Source organism: Chlorocebus sabaeus, chromosome 9 (assembly GCF_047675955.1).
Source record: "Chlorocebus sabaeus isolate Y175 chromosome 9, mChlSab1.0.hap1, whole genome shotgun sequence".
Taxonomy (NCBI): domain Eukaryota; kingdom Metazoa; phylum Chordata; class Mammalia; order Primates; family Cercopithecidae; genus Chlorocebus; species Chlorocebus sabaeus.
Window position 1 is genome coordinate 45,678,218 of NC_132912.1, and position 21,447 is coordinate 45,699,664.

General features: G+C 42.7%; 1 long non-coding RNA gene and 1 pseudogene across 3 annotated transcripts in view; one reads left to right on the forward strand and one right to left on the reverse strand.

The window, feature by feature from the left end:
- Positions 1 to 21,447, reverse strand: part of LOC103215746 (uncharacterized) — a 40,083-nt gene that overhangs the window by 14,203 nt on the left and 4,433 nt on the right. For 2 of the 3 annotated variants that reach the window (XR_012093953.1, XR_012093952.1), the window contains 3 exons: positions 20,953 to 21,095; positions 13,669 to 14,393; positions 11,403 to 11,461 (listed from right to left, as the gene is read on the reverse strand). This is a non-coding gene — a long non-coding RNA (uncharacterized lncRNA). Of the gene's footprint in view, positions 1 to 11,402; positions 11,462 to 12,474; positions 12,688 to 13,668; positions 14,394 to 20,952; positions 21,096 to 21,447 lie in introns of all 3 variants that reach the window. The other variant, XR_012093954.1, reaches the window with a different exon arrangement.
- LOC103216770 (26S proteasome non-ATPase regulatory subunit 4 pseudogene) lies at positions 7,710 to 9,047 on the forward strand (annotated as a pseudogene).

Genomic DNA, 21,447 nt, shown 5'->3' on the forward strand with positions numbered 1-21,447 from the left:
CCCAGCAAAGCTACAGAGGACATTTTTGGGGAAAATGGAAATTTGTTTTGTTTTTTGAGATGGTAGCTCACTCTGTCACTCAGGCTGGAGTGCAGTGGCACGATCATAGCTCACTGCAGCCTTGACCTCCCAGGTTCAAGTGATCCTTCTGCCTCAGCTTCTTGAGTAGCTGGGACTAAAGGTGCACACAGCCATGTCCAGCTAATTTTTTAAAACTTTTTGTAACATGGGGTCCCATTATGTTACTCAGGGTGGTCTTGTACTCCTGGGCTCAAGCAATCCTCCCACCTTTGCCCCATAAAGTGTTGGGATTACAGGCATGAACCACTTTGGCCTGGAAAAATTACATATAGAGAGAGAAAATGTGGAAGAATACTTAAAACTGTTGAATCTAGGTTAACTGGTGTTTAATGTACTTATTTTTTTTCTTTTTTTTGGAGACAGAATTTCAAAAAAAAAAAAAAAAAAGGTCAAACTGGGAATAAGTACCTGTAACAAAGAAAAGGCAAAGCATTCCTAAAAATACAGAAGGAAAGGCTGGGTGCAGTGGCTCACACCTGTAATACCAGCGCTTTGGGAGGCCCAGACAGGCGGATCACCTGAGGTCAAGAGTTCGAGACCAGCCTGGTCAACATGGCGAACCCGTGTCTCCGCTAAACATACAAAAATTGGCTGGGCACAGTGGCACATGCCTGTAATCCCAGCACTTTGGGAGGCTGAGGAGGGTGGATCAACACCATCCTGGCCAACATAGTGAAATCCCGTCTCTACTAAAAATACAAAAAAAATTAGCTGGGCGTGGTGACAGGCACCTGTAGTCCCAGCTACTCAGGAGGCTGAGGCAGAACAATCACTTGAACCCGGGAGGCAGAGGTTGCAGTGAGCCAAGATTGCACCACCGCACTCCAGTCTGGGCGACAGAACAAGACTCCATCTGAAAAAAAAAAAAAAGATTACCCTTTAAAGTAAAAAATAAATAAAAATAAAATGTAAGTAAAAATTGCATTGAACCATTCACTCCTATCAGACTGGCAGAAACCCAAAAGAATAACACATACACTTAGTTTGGTTTGCTATAGGCATAAAAGCATACTCATATACTGCTCGTGAGAATACAAAATAAGCAGCCACTGTGAAGTGAAATATGGTAGTATTCAGTTACATTATATATATATGAATTTACCAGTGGACCTAGAAATCCCACTTCTAAGAATCTACCACAAAGACACATTAGCCAAAAATTGAAAAGATGGGGCTGGGCGCGGCAGCTCACACCTGTAATCCTAGCACTTTGGGAGGCCAAGGCAGGCAGATCGCCTGAGGTCAGGAGTTCAAGACCAGCCTAACCAATATGGTGAAACCCCATCTCTACTAAAAATACCAAAAAAAGTTACCCAGGCACGGGGGTGGGCACCTGTAATGCCAGCTACTTGGGGGCCTGAGATAGGGAGTATCTCTTGAACTCAGGACGTGGAGGTTACAGGGAGTCGAGATCATGCCATTGCACTCCTGCCTGGGCAGCAGAGCGAGAATTGGTCTACCCTCACCAAAAAAAAAAAAAAAAAAAAAAAAAAAAAAAAATTGAAAAGATGTAGGCACAAAGCTACAACAGTATTTATATTTGCGAAAGACTGGAAACAACCCAAATGTTGATTAGTAAACAATTGGTTGAACGTATGTTGTACACTCACACTACAGAGTGCTAAGCGACTGAAATAAGACATAAGGAAGACCTGCATATCCCACTGTAGAGTGAACTCCAGGTTCTTATATGATCAAAGGAAGTCTGAGAAAATCAAGTATAATGTGGCAGCTTTTATATACAAAAGAAAAATATGTGTATCTACATACAGATCTACTTATATTAAAAATAACAATAAAAAGATAAGTCATAAAACAAAATGAATCATTCTTCATAAGGTGAAGAAAGGAACAAGGAACCAGACGGAGGGAAAGGGATGAATCCCAGACTGATCTCTGAATAAACTTTGCTTTACAGATCTGTCTTTGCAAACATTTAAATACTTTTCATAATTATAAAAAATGATTCTCAAAATAAAACCCTAAAAACAAACAGCAATGAAACAAATAAATATAATTATATCTAAAGTTGATGCCATACCACTCAGAGAATTATTTCTGCTAAATTTAAAACAAAGGAATCTAATTGTATGTCACAATGGGGCTGTGCCCTAAGGACAAAAGAACTACAAAATAAATCTTAAACTGGTTTCAAAAATATTTTGTTAACAATAATATTGGTATTGTTATTTTGGTATATCATGTTTTACAGGATAAAGCAATAATTATGTTAATGCCCTTTGGAATACAGATTTTCAAATTAAGAAAAAAGGCCAGGTACGGTGGCTCACAACTGTAACCCTGGCACTTTGGAAGGCCAAGGCAGGTGGATCACCTGAGGTCAGGAGTTGCAGACCAGCCTGGCCCCTCTCCTCTGAAAATACAAAAATTAGCTGTAATCCTAGCACTTTGGGAGGCCGAGGCGGGAGCATCACTTGAGGTCAGGAGTTTGAAACCAGCCTGGCCAACATGGTGAAACCCCATCTCTACTTCAAAAAAAGAAAAAAAAGAAAAAATTAGCCAGGCGTGGTGGTGGGCACCTGTAACCCCAGCTACTTGGGAGGCTGAGGCAGGACAATCGCCTGAACTCAGGAGGCAGAGGTTGCAGTGAGCCAAGATAGCACCATTGTACTCAAGCCTAGGCAACAAGAGCGAAACTCCGTCTTGGGGAGGAAAAAAAAGTAGCAGGGCGTGGTGGTGGGTGCCTGTAATCCCAGCTACTCAGGAGGCTGAGGCAGCAGAATTGCTTGAACCCAGGAGGCGGAGGTTGCTGTGAGCCAAGATGGCGCCACTGCACTCCAGGCTGGGTGACAGAGTGAGACTCCACCTCAGTAATAATAATAATAATAATAATAAGCCGGGCACAGTGGCTCACGTCTGTAATCCTAGCACTTTCGGAGACCGAGGCAGGCAGATCACCTGAGGTCGGCAGTTCAAGACCAGCCTCACCAACATGGAGAAACCCCATCTCTACTAAAAATACAAAATTAGCTGGGCATAGTGGCACATGCCTGTAATCCCAGCTACTCGGGAGGCTGAGGCAGGAGAATCGCTTGAACCAGGGAGGCGGAAGTTGCAGTGGGCAGAGATTGTGCGATTGCACTCCAGCCTGGGCAATAAGAGTGAAACTCTTTCTCAAAAAAAAAAGAAAAATAACACAAAGATTACTATACACAATTTCAAATTTATAAATTAGTAAGAAATACAGAACCAAATCAATAGAAAAGTATGTAAGGGATATGAACGAAAGAAAACTGAAAGGCTCAACCCTACAATCAGAGAAATTCAAATCAAAACAATGAGGTTTTCTTTATCTACCAGATTGACCATAATTTTAAAATATGACTGTATTGATTGCTAGGAGGAAGATAAAGAAAATGGTACTCTCATAAACGGCTGTGGTATGGTAACTTGGTAGACAAACTGGTAGCACCAAGTAACTCTGGAAATCCTTTCTCGCTCTGTTGCCCAGGCTAGAGTGCAGTGGCTTGATCACAACTCACCGTAGCCTTGAACTCCTGGGCTCAAGCAGTCCTCTTGCCTCAGACTCCTGATTAGCTGGGACTAGAAGCATGCACCACCATGCCCAGGTAATTAAAATTTTTTTTTTTGTAGAGACAGGGTCTCCCTATGTTACCCAGGCTGCTCAAAAACTCCTGGGCTCAAGCAATCCTCCCACTTTGGCCTCTCAAAGTGCTGGGATTACAGGTGTGAGCCACTGTGCCCAGTCTGGAAATCCTTTCTCTTTATGCAGACAAAGTAAAGAATGTTTACTGAAGTATTACACACAATAAGGAAAAATGGAAATGACCTAAATGCCTTTCAATGAAAAAATGGATAAAATGCAGTATGGTCTCAGAATATATGGAATAAAAAGGAATAAACTAATCAACTTGGATAGATCTTCAGTGCAATATTAATTTTTTTTACTAGCTGCAGTAACATATATACCAATTGAGATGGGCTATATAATTTTAAAAATCATATAAACAAAAATGTATACTCTTCCATGATACAAACATACATCTCCATGTACTTATACAAAGAGAGTAAGAAGCCAATGCATGTATGTAAATAGGATGGAACAGGGAGTCACAGATCAAAACCCAGATGTGGTGGGCTGAACAATGGCCCCACAGATATCCACGTCCTAATCCCTGGAACTTGTGACTATGACCATAAATGGCAAAAAGGACTTTGCAGATGTGATTATGAAACTTGAAAAGTAGAGACTGTCCTGGATTATCCAAGTGGGCCATAAATGTAATCACAAGTCTTTATAGGGAGTCAGAAGGACATCTGACTACAGATGAGAAGGCATTTTACAGGCAAAAGCTGACTGAAGTCATCACGTGCTTTGAAAATTGAAGAAGGGGCCATGATAACCTGAAATAAGCAAGGAAACGGATTCCCCCTTCACAGCCTCCAGAAGGTACCAGTCCCACCACCACCTTGATTTTAGTCATATAAGACTAATTTCAGCCTCCTGATTTCCAGAACTCTAAGATAATGAATGTGTGGTTTACACTACCACATTAGTGATAATTTGCTACATTCAGGAATAGGAAACCAATACATGGGGGATATGTTATTTACCATGAAGTTGAAAAGATTCCTTGAATGAGATGTCATTAGAAGGAAGGTAAGAGAAGAAGGTGGTGTGGTGCCACAGGAACCAGCAGCAAAGGCTGTGCAGAAAACAGGCAGTAGGGTCAGGTGCTGCAGAAAGGTCAACTAACTCAAAACCTGCAAAATACTGGTGACAGACCACAGTCTGGGAAAATGGCAGAGAGGGGAACTCCCAGGGCCCATCCCTCCACAGAAAAACGGGAAAAAAAAAGTCAGAGCAGCTTTATTAGAATTCTGGAATATAGACAAAGGTTTACAGCAACTAAGCAAATCTTAATCAGGAGAATGGCAGCTGAAACCTGGTAGGAAAGATCTACGTTGTTTTAACTCACCTTCGCCCCATTCCCCTCACAAGCTGTATGAGTTTGCTAGTGCTGTCATAATAAAGTACCACAGACTGGGCAGCTTGAATGACAGAAATGTATTTTCTCACAGTCTGGAGGCTAGAAGTCCAAAATCAAGGTGTCAGGAGGGCTGCTTCCTTCTGAAAGCTCTGAAGGAAAGATCTGTTCTAGGATTCTCTCCTTGGCTTGTAAACAGTCACCTTCCCCATGTCTTTACATGGTCTTCCTTCTGTATGTCTCTCCGTGTCCAAATTTCCCTTTTAAAAGGACACCAATTGATATGGTTTGAATTTGTGTCCTCACCCAAATCTCATCCCCAATGTTGAAAGAATCCCCAAACTGTAATCCCCAATGTTGAAAGAAGGGGCTGGTGGGAGATGACTGGATCATGAAGGTGGATTTCCCGCTTGCTGTTCTCATGAGAGTGAGTTCTCACAAGATCTGGCTGTTTTTAAAAGTATGTAGTACCTCCCCCTTCACTCTCTTCTTCCTGCTCTGGCCATGCAAGATGTGCCTCTTTCCTCTTTGCCTTCCTCCATGGTTGTAAGTTTCCTGAGGCCTCCCCAGCCATGTTACCCATACAATCTGCAGAACCATGAGCCAATTAAATCTCTTTTCTTTATAAATTACCCATTTTCAGGTGTTTCTTTACAGCGGTGTGAAAATGGACTAATTAATACAACAGTCATATTAGATGAGGGCCCACCCTCATGACTTCACTTTAACTTTATTATCTCTGTAAAGAATCTATCTCCAAATAAGGCAACATTCTGAGGTACTGTGGGTGGAGACTGCAATGAATGAAATTTGCAGGAGACACAATTCAACCCATAACACTGACTCAGTAACAGTCTTTAAGATGAAATCCTGTATTCCTGGTGTGAGTTCCCAGTGCTTGAAGGAGCAGAATAGAGCTGGTTCTCTAACAACTGGGGTTGTCTGTTTTGCTCTGTCTGGTGGTGGCCGAAAGAGTAACGAACAGTGCTAAGAACTCTCAGACAGAGAAATGACTATGTAGCAGGCACCTATTGAAATCGTTTAAAGGTAAATGAACCAATTGTGGCCTCTGGGGCAAAGGATATCAATTGGGGTCAACAACAGACACATAAAAATAAGCCTGGGTGGAAGAGTGAGATGCTTTTGGGCTTTGGAAAAGCTTCCATATACTCCTGGGAATCCCGATGATGACACATATATCTAGGACAAGGCCCATGTTCAGAAAAGACCTGAGAAGGCCCTAATCTTTCACCTCTGTTAAGTGGTAAAACTATCTCTACTTGTAGATGACACAGTCTTATGAACAGAAGAATCCACAAAGAAACCATTAGAGCTAATAAAGAAATTCAAGGTCCACGCGGTGGCTTGCGCCTGTAATCCCAGAACGCTGGGAGGCAGAGGTGGGTAGATCACGAGGTCAAGAGATAGAGACCATCCCGGCCAACATGGTGAAACCCTGTGTCTACTAAAAATACAAAAATTAGTTGGGAGTGGTGGTGCACATCGGTAGTCCCAGCTACTCCAGAGGCTAAGGCAGGAGAATCACTTGAACCCAAGAGGTGGAGGTTGCAGCGAGCCGAGATTGCGCCACTGCACTCCAGCCTGGCAAAAGAGCAAGAGTCAAACTCAAAAAAAAAAAAGAAAAAAGAAAAAAAAGAAATTCAATTCAATAAGCTGTAAGACCAAGATAACACTGAAAAATTAGCTGTTTTTCTATGCAATTGACAATCCAAGAAGTAAATTATAAAAATAATTTATAATTTAAAAATAATAATTCTAATTACAATAGCATCAAAAGAATACTTGGGAATAGATTTAACCAAGGAGGTCTCAGACTTACATACTAAAAACCATAAAACTTTTGCTGAAAGAAATTAAAGACCTAAATAAAGGGAAAGATAGTCCTTGTTCATGAATAGAATACTTAATATGGTTAAGAAGGCAATACTTCCCAAAGTGTTCTACAGATTCGATACAAAATCAAATAACCTTTTTTGCAAAAACGGACATGACTGTCAAACTCATGGAACTGCAAGAGACCCTGAAGAGCCAAAACAATCTTGACAAAGATAAACAAATCAGGACTCACACTTTATGGCTTCAAGACTGCTACAAAGCTACAGTAAACAAAACAGTATGGAACTGGCACAAAGACAGACATACAGATCAACTGAATGGAATTAAGAGTCCAAAAAGAAACGCATACATCTATGGTCAACTGATTCTCAACAGAGGTGCCAAGACAATACAATGGGAGAAAGAATAGTTTTTTCAAAATTGGTGTTGGGATAACTGGATATCCACAGGCGAATAAATGTGAAGTTGGACCACTTACTCACACTTTAAACAAAAATTAATTCAAAATAGGTCAAAGTCCTAAATGTAAGTGCTAAAACCATAACACTCTTAGGAGAAAATATAGAAGTAAACCTCATGACCTTAGGTTTGGCAATGGATGCTTAGATATGACATCAAAAGTGTGCAACAAAAGAAAATATAGATTAACCGGACCTCATCAAAATTAAAACCTTTTATGAATTAAAGGATACTATCAAGAAAATGAAAAGAAAACTCATAGAATGAAATATTTGAAAATCATATATCTAATTAGGGTCTAGTACATGAAAGTACTCTTACAATAAACCCAATTTAAAAATGGACAAAGGGAACCGGTCGGGAGGGAGGAAGGTGGCAAGACGGTGTTGGAAAGCACTATGGTGTGTGTGGACAACAGTGAGTATATGCGGAATGGAGACTTCTTACCCACCCAGCTGCAGGCCCAGCAGGACGCTGTCAACATAGTTTGTCATTCAAAGACCCGCAGCAACCCCGAGAACAACGTGGGCCTTATCACACTGGCTAATGACTGTGAAGTGCTGACCACACTCACCCCAGACACTGGCCGTATCCTGTCCAAGCTGCACACTGTCCAGCCCAAGGGCAAGATCACCTTCTGCACTGGCATCCGCGTGGCCCATCTGGCTCTGAAGCACCAACAGGGCAAGAATCACAAGATGCGCATCATTGCCTTTGTGGGAAGCCCGGTGGAGGACAATGAGAAGGATCTGGTGAAACTGGCTAAACACCTCAAGAAGGAGAAAGTAAATGTTGACATTATGAATTTTGGGGAAGAGGAGGTGAACACAGAAAAGCTGACAGCCTTTGTAAACACGTTGAATGGCAAAGATGGAACCGGTTCTCATCTGGTGACAGTGCCTCCTGGGCCCAGCTTGGCTGATGCTCTCATCAGTTCTCCGATTTTGGCTGGCGAAGGTGGTGCCATGCTGGGTCTTGGTACCAGTGACTTTGAATTTGGAGTAGATCCCAGTGCTGATCCTGAGCTGGCCTTGGCCCTTCGTGTATCTATGGAAGAGCAGCGGCAGCGGCAGGAGGAGGAGGCCCGGCGGGCAGCTGCAGCTTCTGCTGCTGAGGCCGGGATTGCTACGACTGGGACTGAAGACTCAGATGATGCCCTGCTGAAGATGACCATCAGCCAGCAAGAGTTTGGCCGCACTGGGCTTCCTGACCTAAGGAGTATGACTGAGGAAGAGCAGATTGCTTATGCCATGCAGATGTCCCTGCAGGGAGCAGAGTTTGGCTAGGCGGAATCAGCAGACATTGATGCCAGCTCAGCCATGGACACATCTGAGCCAGCCAAGGAGGAGGATGATTACGACGTGATGCAGGACCCCGAGTTCCTTCAGAGTGTCCTAGAGAACCTCCCAGGTGTGGATCCCAACAATGAAGCCATTCGAAATGCTATGGGCTCCCTGGCCTCCCAGGCCACCAAGGATGGCAAGAAGGACAAGAAAGAAGAAGACAAGAAGTGAGACTGGAGGGAAAGGGTAGCTGAGCCTGCTCAGGGGACTGCATGGGAAGCACAGAATATAGGGTTAGATGTGTGTTATCTGTAACCATTACAGCCTAAATAAAGCTTGGCAACTTTAAAAAAAAATAATAAAATAAAATAAAATAAAATAAAATAACAAATAAAAATGGACAAAGGACTTGAATAGACACTTCTGCAAAAGAGATATACAAATGGCCAAGCAGCACATGAAAAGGTGCTCAAATGCATTAGTCACTAGGAAAAAGCGAATCAAAGCCACAATGAGATACCACTTTACAAACACTAGAATGGCTATAATTTAAAAAATAAACACTAACAGGTGTTGTCAAGGATGTGCAGAAACTGTCATCCTCAAACATTGTTGGTGGAAATGTAAAATTATGCAGTGCTGTGAAAAAGTTTGGTGATTCCTCAGTAAAAGACAAAATATATGATCCAGCAATTCTAATTCTAGGTATATATCCAGAAAACTGAAAACAGGTGTTCAAACAAAAATTTATACACATATATTCATAAATGTACTATTCACAATAGCCATTAGGTATAAACAACCCAAAAATCCATCAAATGATGAATAAACAAAATGAGGTGCATCAACGTAAGAGATTATTCACCAATAAAAAGGAATGAGGTCAGATACATGCCACAACACAGATGAACTTTGAAAATATTATACTAGGTGAAACACAGATATATTGGCTAGGCATAGTGGCTCATTCCCGTAATCCCACCACTTTGGGAGGCGAAGGTGGGAGGACTTCTTGGGCCCAGGAGTTCAAGGTTACAGAGAGCAATTATTGACCCACTGCACTCCAGTCTGCCCTGTCTCTATTAAAAAAAAAAAAAAAAAAAAAAAAGCAAAACCCATAGTGTATGATTACCTTTATATAAAATATACAGAATAGGCAAGTCCATAGAGACAGAAAGTATATTAGTGGTTGCAAGGGAGTGCACTCAGGGGTGAATAGAAAGCGACTCTAAGGCATATAGGCTTCCTTTTGAAATGATGAAATGCTCTGGAACTAAATAGTGATGATAGTTGCATAACATTGGGACTATGCTAAATGCCACTGAATTGTGCCCTTTAAATTGTTAATTTTATGTTATGTATATTCTACCACAATAAACAAATATATCATTAGTGATGTTCACAGATCAAATTCCAACAAATGGTAGGAAATAATCCATTCTGCATGAAGCATGGGTTGAAAATTTGATTAAGTGCAGAAACATTTGCCAGAAAATAATCTCTTAACTGAATATTCTACAGATTAAGCAAGACTAAGATTTTTGGAAAGTTATTTTAAAGACATACAGTCAATTTATTCTCTATATGTTTTAAGTTTTATCCAGAAAAAAACAAAAAACAAGCCTATCTGAAAGTGATTTACATGGGCTCTAGTAATGTGGTCCCTAAAAAACTTCATTAACTCAGTGTTGCTCAGTACCTGGTTTTTTGCATTCACTAAAGAATAATTACAGGTATTTATTTCATGGTTGCCACCAGAAGGCTGTCCATCACTGCATAAAAAGCAAAAAAAAAAGGCGGCACGGTGGCTCACGCCTGTAATCCCAGCACTTTGGGAGGCCGAGGTGAACGGATCACGAGGTCAGGAGCTCAAGACCAGCCTGGCCAACATGGTAAAACCCCATCTCTACTAAAAATACAAAAAATTAGCCAGGCATTGTGGCACTCATCTGTAGTCCCAGCTACTCAGGAGGCTGAGGCAGGACAACCGCTTGAACCCCGGAGGTGGAGGTTGCAGTGAGCCATGATCGCACCACTGCACTCCAGCCTGGGTGACAGAGCGAGACTCTGTCTCAAAAAACAGGAAAAAAAAAGAGCAGAAAAAATATTTTTTTTTCAGCTTCCAGTATCAGGCTTCACATACGTACCAAAAGGAACCAGGTAGCTTCATTCTCATCAGCAGTGAAAGTCATTAACAGATCATCTCTTTTTGCCATAGTTACCAGAAAGGTCAGAAATATTTGCAACTCAAATCTGACAACTAACTCCACATGACATGTGTGTGTGTATATACATCAACATATACACACATATATATACACATATATACAGATATCAATACCTCTGTATGTGTATATACATTGCGTATATATACACAAATACATACAGATACGTGTATACACATATATACATACAGATATGTGTATATATACACATATACATACACATATATGTGACATATATAAGCCAACTTTGCCCTTCTGATCTGCTATTCCAATGCTATTTATTGGCCTATAGACCTGAACCCTAGCATCATCGCCTGCAATCTTGTTAAAAATGAAAATTCTCAGGCCCTGTTCTGTTTTAACAAACTTTCCAGGTTACTTTTATGCACTAAAGTTTGAGAATCATTGTGTTAACCCTGTTTCTTTGAAGTTCATTGTATCTATTTCGACTTTTCCAATGTAAGTGTAAGAGTCAACCTGCTAAGATCCACTGTAAAACAAAGTACAGAATTACTTCATCAACTCACATAGGATTTCTTCATTTTCTGCTGATCCTGGAAAAATGTAGAAATCTCTGAAGATTTACCTCGGATTAAAAAAAAAAAACGAAGCAAGTCACTAGAAATATGAAATGTTTTGGATCCACCTACTTAAAAAACTGCAAGCATCACCGGGCAGGGGGTCGGGGTGGGGGGGGTGGGCGGTAAAACTCTCTCTCTCTGTGGGAGAACATCCCTTTCAACCTGGAGAAGAGGCAGGAAGAAACCCATGAAGACGCATCCATGTGTGTCTATTGGTGACAGTTATATGATCACATGGAGCTTGGATGTATCCTTTTTTTTTTACTGAGTGGATATAACTGTTTTCAGCTGATTTTTTAAAACATATGTACCACTTTGTGTTCTTAAAGAAATAAAACAATATAACAAAAATGATTAAACAAATCACAACACACTAAATGAAGTAAAGCTATGTCAGCCTTCATCAGAAGTTTCATCGAACATGGATTTCTTTTTCCTCATTTTACTCCTTAAGTTAAAAGAACTCACCCAAAGCTATGAAAAAAGGATTGGAGGCACTTTTAAGATAAGGTCACTTAAGCTGTTTTGCTACAGTATATGTAGTTTCTCAAAAGGCTGCCTTTTAAAGATGTCTGTTTTAACAGTGATAATGTGATTAGCACTGGCCTGGGTGTCAGGAGACTCAACGTCTACTCTCAGCTCTGCCACTAACACAAAGCCAGGGAAATTCACTTACACTCTCAAGTCAATTTTTCCCAACCTCGAACAAGACAAACAGAAAACCTTTCTAGTACTACTGTCGTACAATATCAGAAGAAAGGAATTCATCAGCATATCTTTTGATGCCAGATTCATGGAGTGCAAAGATCTTGGGATCTGGGAAGAGGGAGTGAAATGACAGTGGAGGCTACACTGGGATTGGTGAAGATGGAATTTACTCAGCTCTAGCTCTAAAACCACTTTACCCACAGCATGTCTCCCAAACCCTTCCAGTGAAGCTATATTTCCTGCATGGCCTAAACCCTCCTTCATTCTTCTCTGTCCACTTTCCTACTCTCTTTTGAAATCTGGTGCAGACCTTCCCTGTGGCGTGGCTTCTGATGTGGCAACATCATCCAAATCCTACTTATTCTGAGCATTGTATGCAAATCTAGTATCTGCTCCTTTCTGGGAGCTAGTGCCTCTGCTCAGAAACTCCGATTTGGAGTGGTTCTTTTACACGTGGATCTTGTTCCTCAAGATGTCTTGTTTCACAAGAGATGCTTTGCTCCAAGGAAGATAAGAAATGCACCTAAAGAACAAATTCATGTTAACTTAAATCCTCACTCAAGGCCACAGTTTAACTCTGAATTTTCCTGTTCCATAGACTCTCTGATCAGCCCTTCAACAAACACAAAACAAAGTTACTGAGAACATAGACCAGTCTGGACTGCGCAGACCCAACTCGGGAATACGCTGTCTGTCCCAAGGGCTCCGAAGACACATCCGGAAATCAGTTCTGAAAAACAGAACTGCTACCTGGTAAGAGTCAACCCTTCAAATTATTTCTGCTAACTGCTGCGAAGGATGCAACGCTGGCTTTTATAAGCAGGACAGTAAATCAGACCACGGCATCTGGAGAAAGAAACGTCTGAGTTCATCCTCTAGCGTGTTTACCTGCTACCTAGCTGTGTGACTCTAGGCATAACACTTTCCTCTCGGTCTCCTTTCCTTATTTGTTAGAGCAGGAGTTATAATGACCTGAGAACGAGGTTATGAGCATAAACTACTAAGAAACATGTTTCCATTAACAGCAGCCGCTGTAACTGACTGCGGGCACAGTCACCACGTTCCCGAATCCTCCGCACAACCCCCAGAGGAGGTATTAATTCCCCGGTTTCACACGTGAGGAAATGAAGTCTCACCTTGATTTCACTGATCTCTCTCACTGGACAGTTCTTTCACACCCGGTGCCGCCTGGCACCAAGGCTCCCCCGACCCCTCCCGCGGCCGCCTGGTCCACACTTCCCGCTCCGCAAGGAGTCGGACACTCGGACCCCGCGCCTCCCGCATCCCCGGGTTCCCGCGCCCCCGCGTTCCCCACGCCTGACCTCCGACCCCTCCCTCGACCATGCCGCCCCCACCCCGCCGTTCCTCCCGGGCTCAGGCGCAGGCGCTGGCGTTCCCACCGCCGGGCGCCCACCGCCTCCTGCCCGCCCTGCCACCCGCTGCCCAAGCCGCGCAGCACTTCCCATTCCGCCGGCTCGCCCGCCGCTCCCAATCCAAGCCGTACCTGAGCGGCGGATAGACTTGGGGGTTTGGGGTCTGTCTCCCACTTGAAGCCGACGAATCTTCCCAGAAGGAACGCCTACGCCATTTGCACCTGCACAGAAGCAGCCTCAGAGACCTGTCCCATGAGCATGCGCGCTGAGCCCAGGAACTTGCGACTCCGTTTCCCAGAAGCCTGATGGTCCACGACCTTGGGGAAAGTCGGAACCTTCCCAGCCAGTGTGCGGAAGGAAGCGAAGATGTACATCAGTGTGAATTACGAATAAGAATAAGAAAGTTAATTTGAAGACTAGAAAATTAAAATACTAGTAATAAAATAAAAAGTGTTAAAAAGTAAACAATCAAAGAGAAATTATTTGGGTGATGGGTACACTAGAAGCCCAAACCCCACCAGTTCGCAACATATTTGTGTAACAAACTTGCACATGTACCCCTGAATAGAAAAATAAATATTGAAAAACAAAAACAACATAAAAGGAAAAATCATAGCGTGTCTCTCAGCAGTGAAAAATGTAAGCAAGTTGGCACTTCAAATGTCAAATAAAAATAAATCCAGAGGTAGGTAAGAAGAAACTCTGAAAAGTCTATTGCCCCTTGTTGCGGTGGCTCATGCTCGTAACCCCAGCACTTTGGCAGGCAGAGAGGGGAGAATCTCTTGAGCTCAGGAGCTGGAGACTGCAGTGAGCTATGATCACGTCACTGCACGTCAGCCTGGGAGAGAGTGAGACCCTGTTTCAAAAAAGAAAAGAAAAGAAAAAAGGAAATTCTGCAATATGTGACAAATAGATGAATTATAAGGCCATTATGACGTATTATAAGTGAAATAAGCTAATCACAGAAAGGCAAATATTGCATGATTTCATTTATATGATGTATCTACGATATATCTAAAGTAGTCAAATTCATAGAAACAAAGAGCTGAATGGTGGTTGCCAGAGTCAAGGGAGTGGGGAACATGGGGAGTTACTAATCAACAAGCATAAAGTGTCAGTGAAGCAAGATTAATAAGCCCTAAAGATTTGCTATACAACATAATATCTGCATTCAACAACAATGTATTGTACACAGATAAATTGCTAAGAGTAGATTTCATGTTAAATGTCCTTACCACAGAAAAAATTTTAAAAACTCAACAATTAGGAAACAACCCAATTGTATTAGTCTGTTCTCACATTGCTATAAAGAAATCCCTGAGACTGGGTAATTTTAAAGAAAAGAGGTTTAATTAGCTCATGGTTCCACAGGCTGTACAGCAAGTATGATGCTGGCATCTGGCTCAGCCTCTGGGGAGACCTCAGGAAACTTCCAGTCATGGCAGGAGGCAAACAGGGAGCAAGCACTTTACATGGCTGGAATAGGAGCAAGAGAGAGAAGGGCAGGTGCCACACGCTTTTAAATGATCAGATCTCATGAGAACTCACTATCACAAGAACAGTATGGGGGTAGGTTGCTAAATCATTCATGAAAAACCCACCTCATGATCCCATCAACTCCCAAAGGCCCCACTGTCAACATTCGGGGTTACAATTCAACAGCAGCTTTGGTGGGGACACAGATCCAAACCATATTCCCAGTCAAAAGTATATTGCGAAAAATTAAAGAAATGCAGATATTTAAAATATCACTTAATATACCATTATGACATCTAAGACTGGAAAACATTTTAAAACTTATATGAAAAGCTTAATTTAAATACTGGGAAATATTCAAGCTTGATGTAGATGTGGGAAAAAATGTTTACTTCTATCAAATTGTATTAAGTTGTATAAACTTTCTAGAAGCTTCTTTGTATCATACTTCAACATGAGAATTTTCTTTAGCAATCTTACAGTTAAAATAATCCCAATAATATAATTGTCAAGTGATTTTATACATTAGTCAGTTGTCAGAGAAAAGGCTGACATAATTGTGAAGGCTTCCTTGGTCCAAAAATCTGCAGCGTAGGCCAGCAGGGAAGAGTTGCAGTCTGAGTCACAATGCAGTCCACTGGCAGAATCCTCTCTTGCTCAGGGGAGGTCAGTCTTTGTTAATCTTTTCTATTCAAAGTTCACCAATTTAAATGTTAATTTTATCCAAAAACACCTTCACAGAAACATCCAGAGTAATGTTGACCAAATATCTGAACACTGTGGTCTAACCAAATTAACACATAAAATTAACCATCACATATACCTTGCAAATGAGTTCATAACAACAAACAATTGAAAGCAATGAGAAGATAAAGTAGATCACCATTAAAAGTACGGATGTGGATGTACTAACTCACAGGTGGGGGTGGTTTCCACAGCATGTTTTAAAATCAAAATTGTAAGTTCAAACAAGAATATATAAGGCAGGCCGGGCGTGGTGGCTCACGCCCGTAATCCTAGCACTTTGGGAGGCCGAGGCAGGTAGATCACAAGGTCAGCAGTTCAAGACTAGACTGGCCAACATGGTGAAACCCTGTCTCTACTAAAAATACAAAAATTAGCCAGGCATTGTGGCATGTGCCTGTAATTCCAGCTACCTGGGAGGCTGAGGCAGGAAAATTGCTTGAACCTGGGAGGTAGAGGTTGCAGTGAGCCAAGATCATGCCATTCCACTCCAGCCTGGGTGACAGATTGAGACTCTGTCTCAAAAAAAAAAAAAAAAAAAGAAAAAAGAAAAAAGACTAGCTGTGGTGGCTCACACCTGTCATCCCAGCACTTTGGGAGGCTGAGGCAGGAGGATTATCTGAAGTCATGAGTTCAAGACCACCCTGGCCAATACGGTGAAACCCATCTCCACTAATAATAGAAAAAAGGCCAGGCACAGTGGCTCACACCTGTAATCCTAGCACTTTGAGAGGCCAAGGCAGGTAGATCAGGAGGTCAGGAGTTCAAGACCAGCCCGTCCAAGATGACGAAACTCCCATCTCTGCTAAAAATACAAAAAGTAGCTGGGCATGGTGGCACGCATCTGAAATCCCAGCTGCTTGGGAAGCTGAGGCAGGAGAATCACTGGAACCCGGAAGCAGAGGTTGCAGTAAGCCGAGATCACGCAACTGCACTCCAGCTTGGGTGACAGAGCGAGACTCCATCTCAAAAAAAAAAAAAAAAATACCCTAGATATAACACAGCAGACATGCATAGAAAGACTCTGAAAGGTAGAGGTTGGGTGCAGTGGCTCAGACCTGTAACCACAGCACTTTGCGAGGCCAAGGCCAGCCTGGGAAACATGGCAGAACCCAGTCTCTACCAAAAAATACAAAATAAGTCTGGCATGGTGGTGCCTGCCTGTAGTCTCAGCTACTCAGGAGGCTGAGGTGGGAGGATGGTTTGAGCCCAGGAGGCAGAAGTTGCAGTGAGCCAAGATCATATCGCTGCACTCCAGCCTGGGTGATAGAGCCAGATCTTGTCTCAAAAAACAAAACAAAACAAACTGACAGAAAGAAGAAGGCAGTCTGCCGAGGGACCTTGTGTCTTCAGCAATATGATGAATTCCATGGGTTTTCTTATTGCCTCCCAAATATCACAGAGCACTACAGAAGCCTCCAAAAGACAGAAAAAAAAACAAAAACAACAACAACAAAAAACAAAACAAAACAAAAAAACCCCAAAAGGTCCTAAAGAGCCTTTTCCTCTAGCCAAAGGACCAGAGAAAGAGTAGCCTAACAGAACTCAACCACTCCCCTGCCCTGTGGAAGCAGGTGGTGGTGCTCTGATTTCCCCACTAATCCTCCATTCCCTTCCTGGTAGAAGCAGGCAATGCTCCAAGTTCCCCTGCTGGGTGATATTGGCAACACAAGCAGGGAGCTGATCTTCTATCCCTACTTATCAAGAAGCAGAAGGTGCTCCAGCTGACCTCCTGGAATAGTGTTAATGGACTGATCCAGGAACTAATCTTCCAAATCTCACCTCGTGGAAGCAGGCAGTGTTTCCCTTGCCAAGATAATGACAAAGGGCTAGAGTGCCAAGCTAAGCCTCCATCCCCACCTGGCATCAGTGAGACCAAACAAGATAGCGCAAGTCAGTGCTCCACTTTTTTTCTACCCCTCGTGTCAGTAGGACCTGGGGGAAGCTAAACCTGTGTAGCCACCTTGCTGTCTGAAGAATTAGAACCTACATAGCCACCTTGTCATCTGCAGAATGTGGACATCATCAAGGCTTACTTTTGCCATCTGGTACAGTACTTACTGCTTGAGGTGAACCTATGTAGTCACCTTGCCATCTGAAGAATTAGAACCTATATAACCACCTTGCCATCTGCAAAATGTGGACACCATCAAGGTTTACTGCTGGGCCCATCTGAACAGTAGCTGGAGTGACTGAGGACCAGTGCACTGGAATGTGGTGCAGGGCAGCAAATGCTGAGGTGCTGTGGGTGCCCTCTGGACACCTGGTCCTAAAGGTCCTAGATTAGAGAGAGAGTCTCAGAGATTTCTCAAATGCCTTCCCAGTCTTTCTCCCCCTGTCTTAGTGACTAGCACCTGGCTCCTTTCCATCAGTACCAATCTTCTTAGCAAACGGTCATTTGGCCACACCCTTGGTTGGCCCTCCTAAAGATGCCTTTGGATTCTTTACATGGCCAGGCTGCAAATTTTCCAAATCTTTCTACTCTGCTTTTTTCTTCTTTTTAATTATACATTTTGTCTCTAAATCATTTCTGTATTCTTGCATCTTACTATGTGCTGTTAGGGAGGCTGAAGTGGGTGGATCACGAGGTCAGGAGATCAAGACCATCCTGGCTAACACGGTGAAAACCCATCTGCACTAAAAATACAAAAAAATTAGCCAGGTGTAGTGGCAGGCACCTGTAGTCCCAGCTACTTGGGAGGCTGGGGCAGGAGAATGGCTGAACCCAGGAGGCGGAGCTTGCAGTGAGCAGAGATTGCGCCACTGCAATCCAGCCTGGGCAACAGAGCGAGACTCCCTCTCAAAAAAAACAACAACAAAGTAGCCATGCAGCTTAGGCTGGGTGTGGTGGCTCATGCCTGTAATCCCAGCACTTTGGGAGGCCGAGGTGGGCAGATCACCTGAAGTCAGGAGTTCCAGGCCAGCCTGACCAACATGGTAAAACACCGTCTCTACTAAAAATACAAAAATTAGCCAGACATGGTGGTTCACACCTGTAATCCCGGCTACTTGGTAGGGTGAGGCAGAAGAATCGCTTGAACCCAGGAGGCGGAGGTTGCAGTGAGCTGATATCGCACCACTGCACTCCAGCCTGGGGGACAGAACAAGACTCCATGTCAAAAAAAAAAAAAAGTATCCATGAAGCTCCTTTGAGATTTTGCTACGAAATTTTAAGCTCAGGAGTTTGAGACCAGCCTGGCCAGCCTGGCCAACATGGTGAAACCCCGTTTCTACTAAAAATACAAAAAATTAGCCAGGCATGGTGGCGGTTGCCTGTAATCCCAGCTACTCGGGAAGCTGAGGGAGGAGAATCACTTGAACACGGGAGGTGGAGGTTGCAGTGAGCCGATATTGCGCCACTGTACTCCAGCCTGGACAACAAGAGCAAAACTCCGTCTCTAGAAAAAAAAGAAATTTCTTCCACCAGATGTCCTAGTTCATTACTTTACAATTCTGCCTTTCATAAAGACCTTAAGCACAAACACAATTCAGTCAAAATCTTTGCCACTTTGTAACAGGATAGCTTTTGTTCTAGTTTCTAATAAGTTATTCTTCATTACTCTCTGATACCTCATCATAAAGGCCTTTACCATCCATATTTCTTTTCTTTTCTTTTCTTTTTTTTTTTTTTTGAGACGGAGTCTGGCTCTGTGTCCCAGGCTGGAGTGCAGTGGCGCAATCACTGCTTACTGCAAGCTCTGCCTCCCGGGTTCACACCATTCTCCTGCCTCAGCCTCCCGAGTAGCTGGGACTACAGGCGCCTACCACCGCGCCCTGCTAATTTTTGTATTTTTTAGTAGAGACGGGGTTTCACCGTGTTACCCAGTATGTTCTTAATCTCCTGACCTCGTGATCTGCCTGCCTTGGCCTCCCAAAGTGCTGGGATCACAACCATCCATATTTCTAACAGCATTCTGTTCATGACCATTTAAGTAATTTCTAGGAAGACTCAGACTTTCCCTGTAGCTATTCTTGTATTCTGTGCCCTCACAAGAATTACCCTTAATGTTCATTTCATAGCAATATAGACTCTTCTAACCTCTCTCCCAATTCTTCTGTCGTCTACCCACTACCCACTTCCAAAGTTGCTTCCACATTTACTGGTATTTGTTATAGCAACAACTGACTCTCTAGCACCACTATTCTGTCCTAGTCCATTTCATACTTCTCTAACATAATACCACAGACTTGGCATATTGGACTGTTCTTACATTGCAATAAACAAATACCCGAGACTAGATAATTTATAAAAAAAGAGATTTAATTGGCTCATGGTTCTGCAGGCTTTACAGGAAGCATAGGACCTGCATCTGCTTCTGAGGAAACCTCAGGAAACTTATAATCATTGGAAAAGGTGAAGTGGGAATAGGCATGTCACATGGTGAAAGCAGGAGCAAAAGAGAGAGAGTTGAGGGAGAGGTACCACACACACTTACACAGCCGGATCTCATGAGAGTTCACCCATTATTGCAAGAACAGCACCAAGCCATGAGAGGTCCGCCCCCATGACCCCAACACATCCCACCAGGACCCACCTCCAACAATGGGGATTATATTTCAATGTGAGATTTGGGTGGGGACAAATATCCGAACTACATCACTGGGTAATTTATAATGAACAGCAGTTTATGTGGCTCATGGTTCCAGATACTGGGAAGTCCAAGATCAAGGGGCCACATCTTGTGAGGGCCTTCTTGCTGTGTCACAACATGGCAGAATAAGCATATGGTGAGACAGGAAATGAGGCTGAACTCATCTTTTTAAAAGGAACCTACTACCAAGTTAAGGGTCTTAATCCAGTCATGAGGGCTCTGCCTCTAATTACCTTTAATGTGTCCCACCTCTCAATACTGTTGCATTGGAGATAACGGTTCCAACACATGAACTTTGGAGAACATATCCAAACCATAGCACATAGATCAATGGAATGAATAGAAAGCACAGGAATAAACCTGCACAAATGTGGTCATTTGATTTTTGACACAGGTGCAAAGACAATTCAGTAGAGAAAGGATAGTCTTTTTAACAATGGTACTGGAACATTTAAGCATACATATGCAGGCTGGGTGCAGTGGCTCATGCCTGTAATCCCAGCACTTTGGGAGGCCGAGGCAGGTGGATCACGAGGTCAGGGGTTCAAGACGAGCCTGGCCAACATGGTGAAACCCCGTCTCTACTAAAAATACAAAACTTACCTGGGTGTGGTGGTGTGCGCCTGTAATTCCAGCTACTCTAGAGGCTGAGGCAGGAGAATCGCTTAAACCCGGGAGGCAGAGGTTGCAGTGAGCCAAGATCACGCTACTGCACTCCAGCCTGGGTGACAAGAGTGAAACTCTGTCTTGGGGGGGAAAAAAAAGAAAAGAAAAGAGAAGAAAAATACATATGCAAAGAAACAAGTAAACAAGAATATTGACTTATATTTCAATGTCATAAAAAATTATCTCAAAATGAATTATAGGCTTAAATACACTTAAAATTCTACAACTTACAGATCTATACGTAGGAGAAAGTATTTGTGGCCTTGATTAGGCAAAGAGTTTTTAAATTTTACACAAACATCACAATTTATAAAAGAAAAAATGATAAATTAGACTTTATTAAAATTGAAACTTCTTGCTCTGTGAGAATATACTGTGTAGAGAAAAAAAGAGAAAGAAGGTTGGGTACGGTGGCTCACACCTATAATCCCA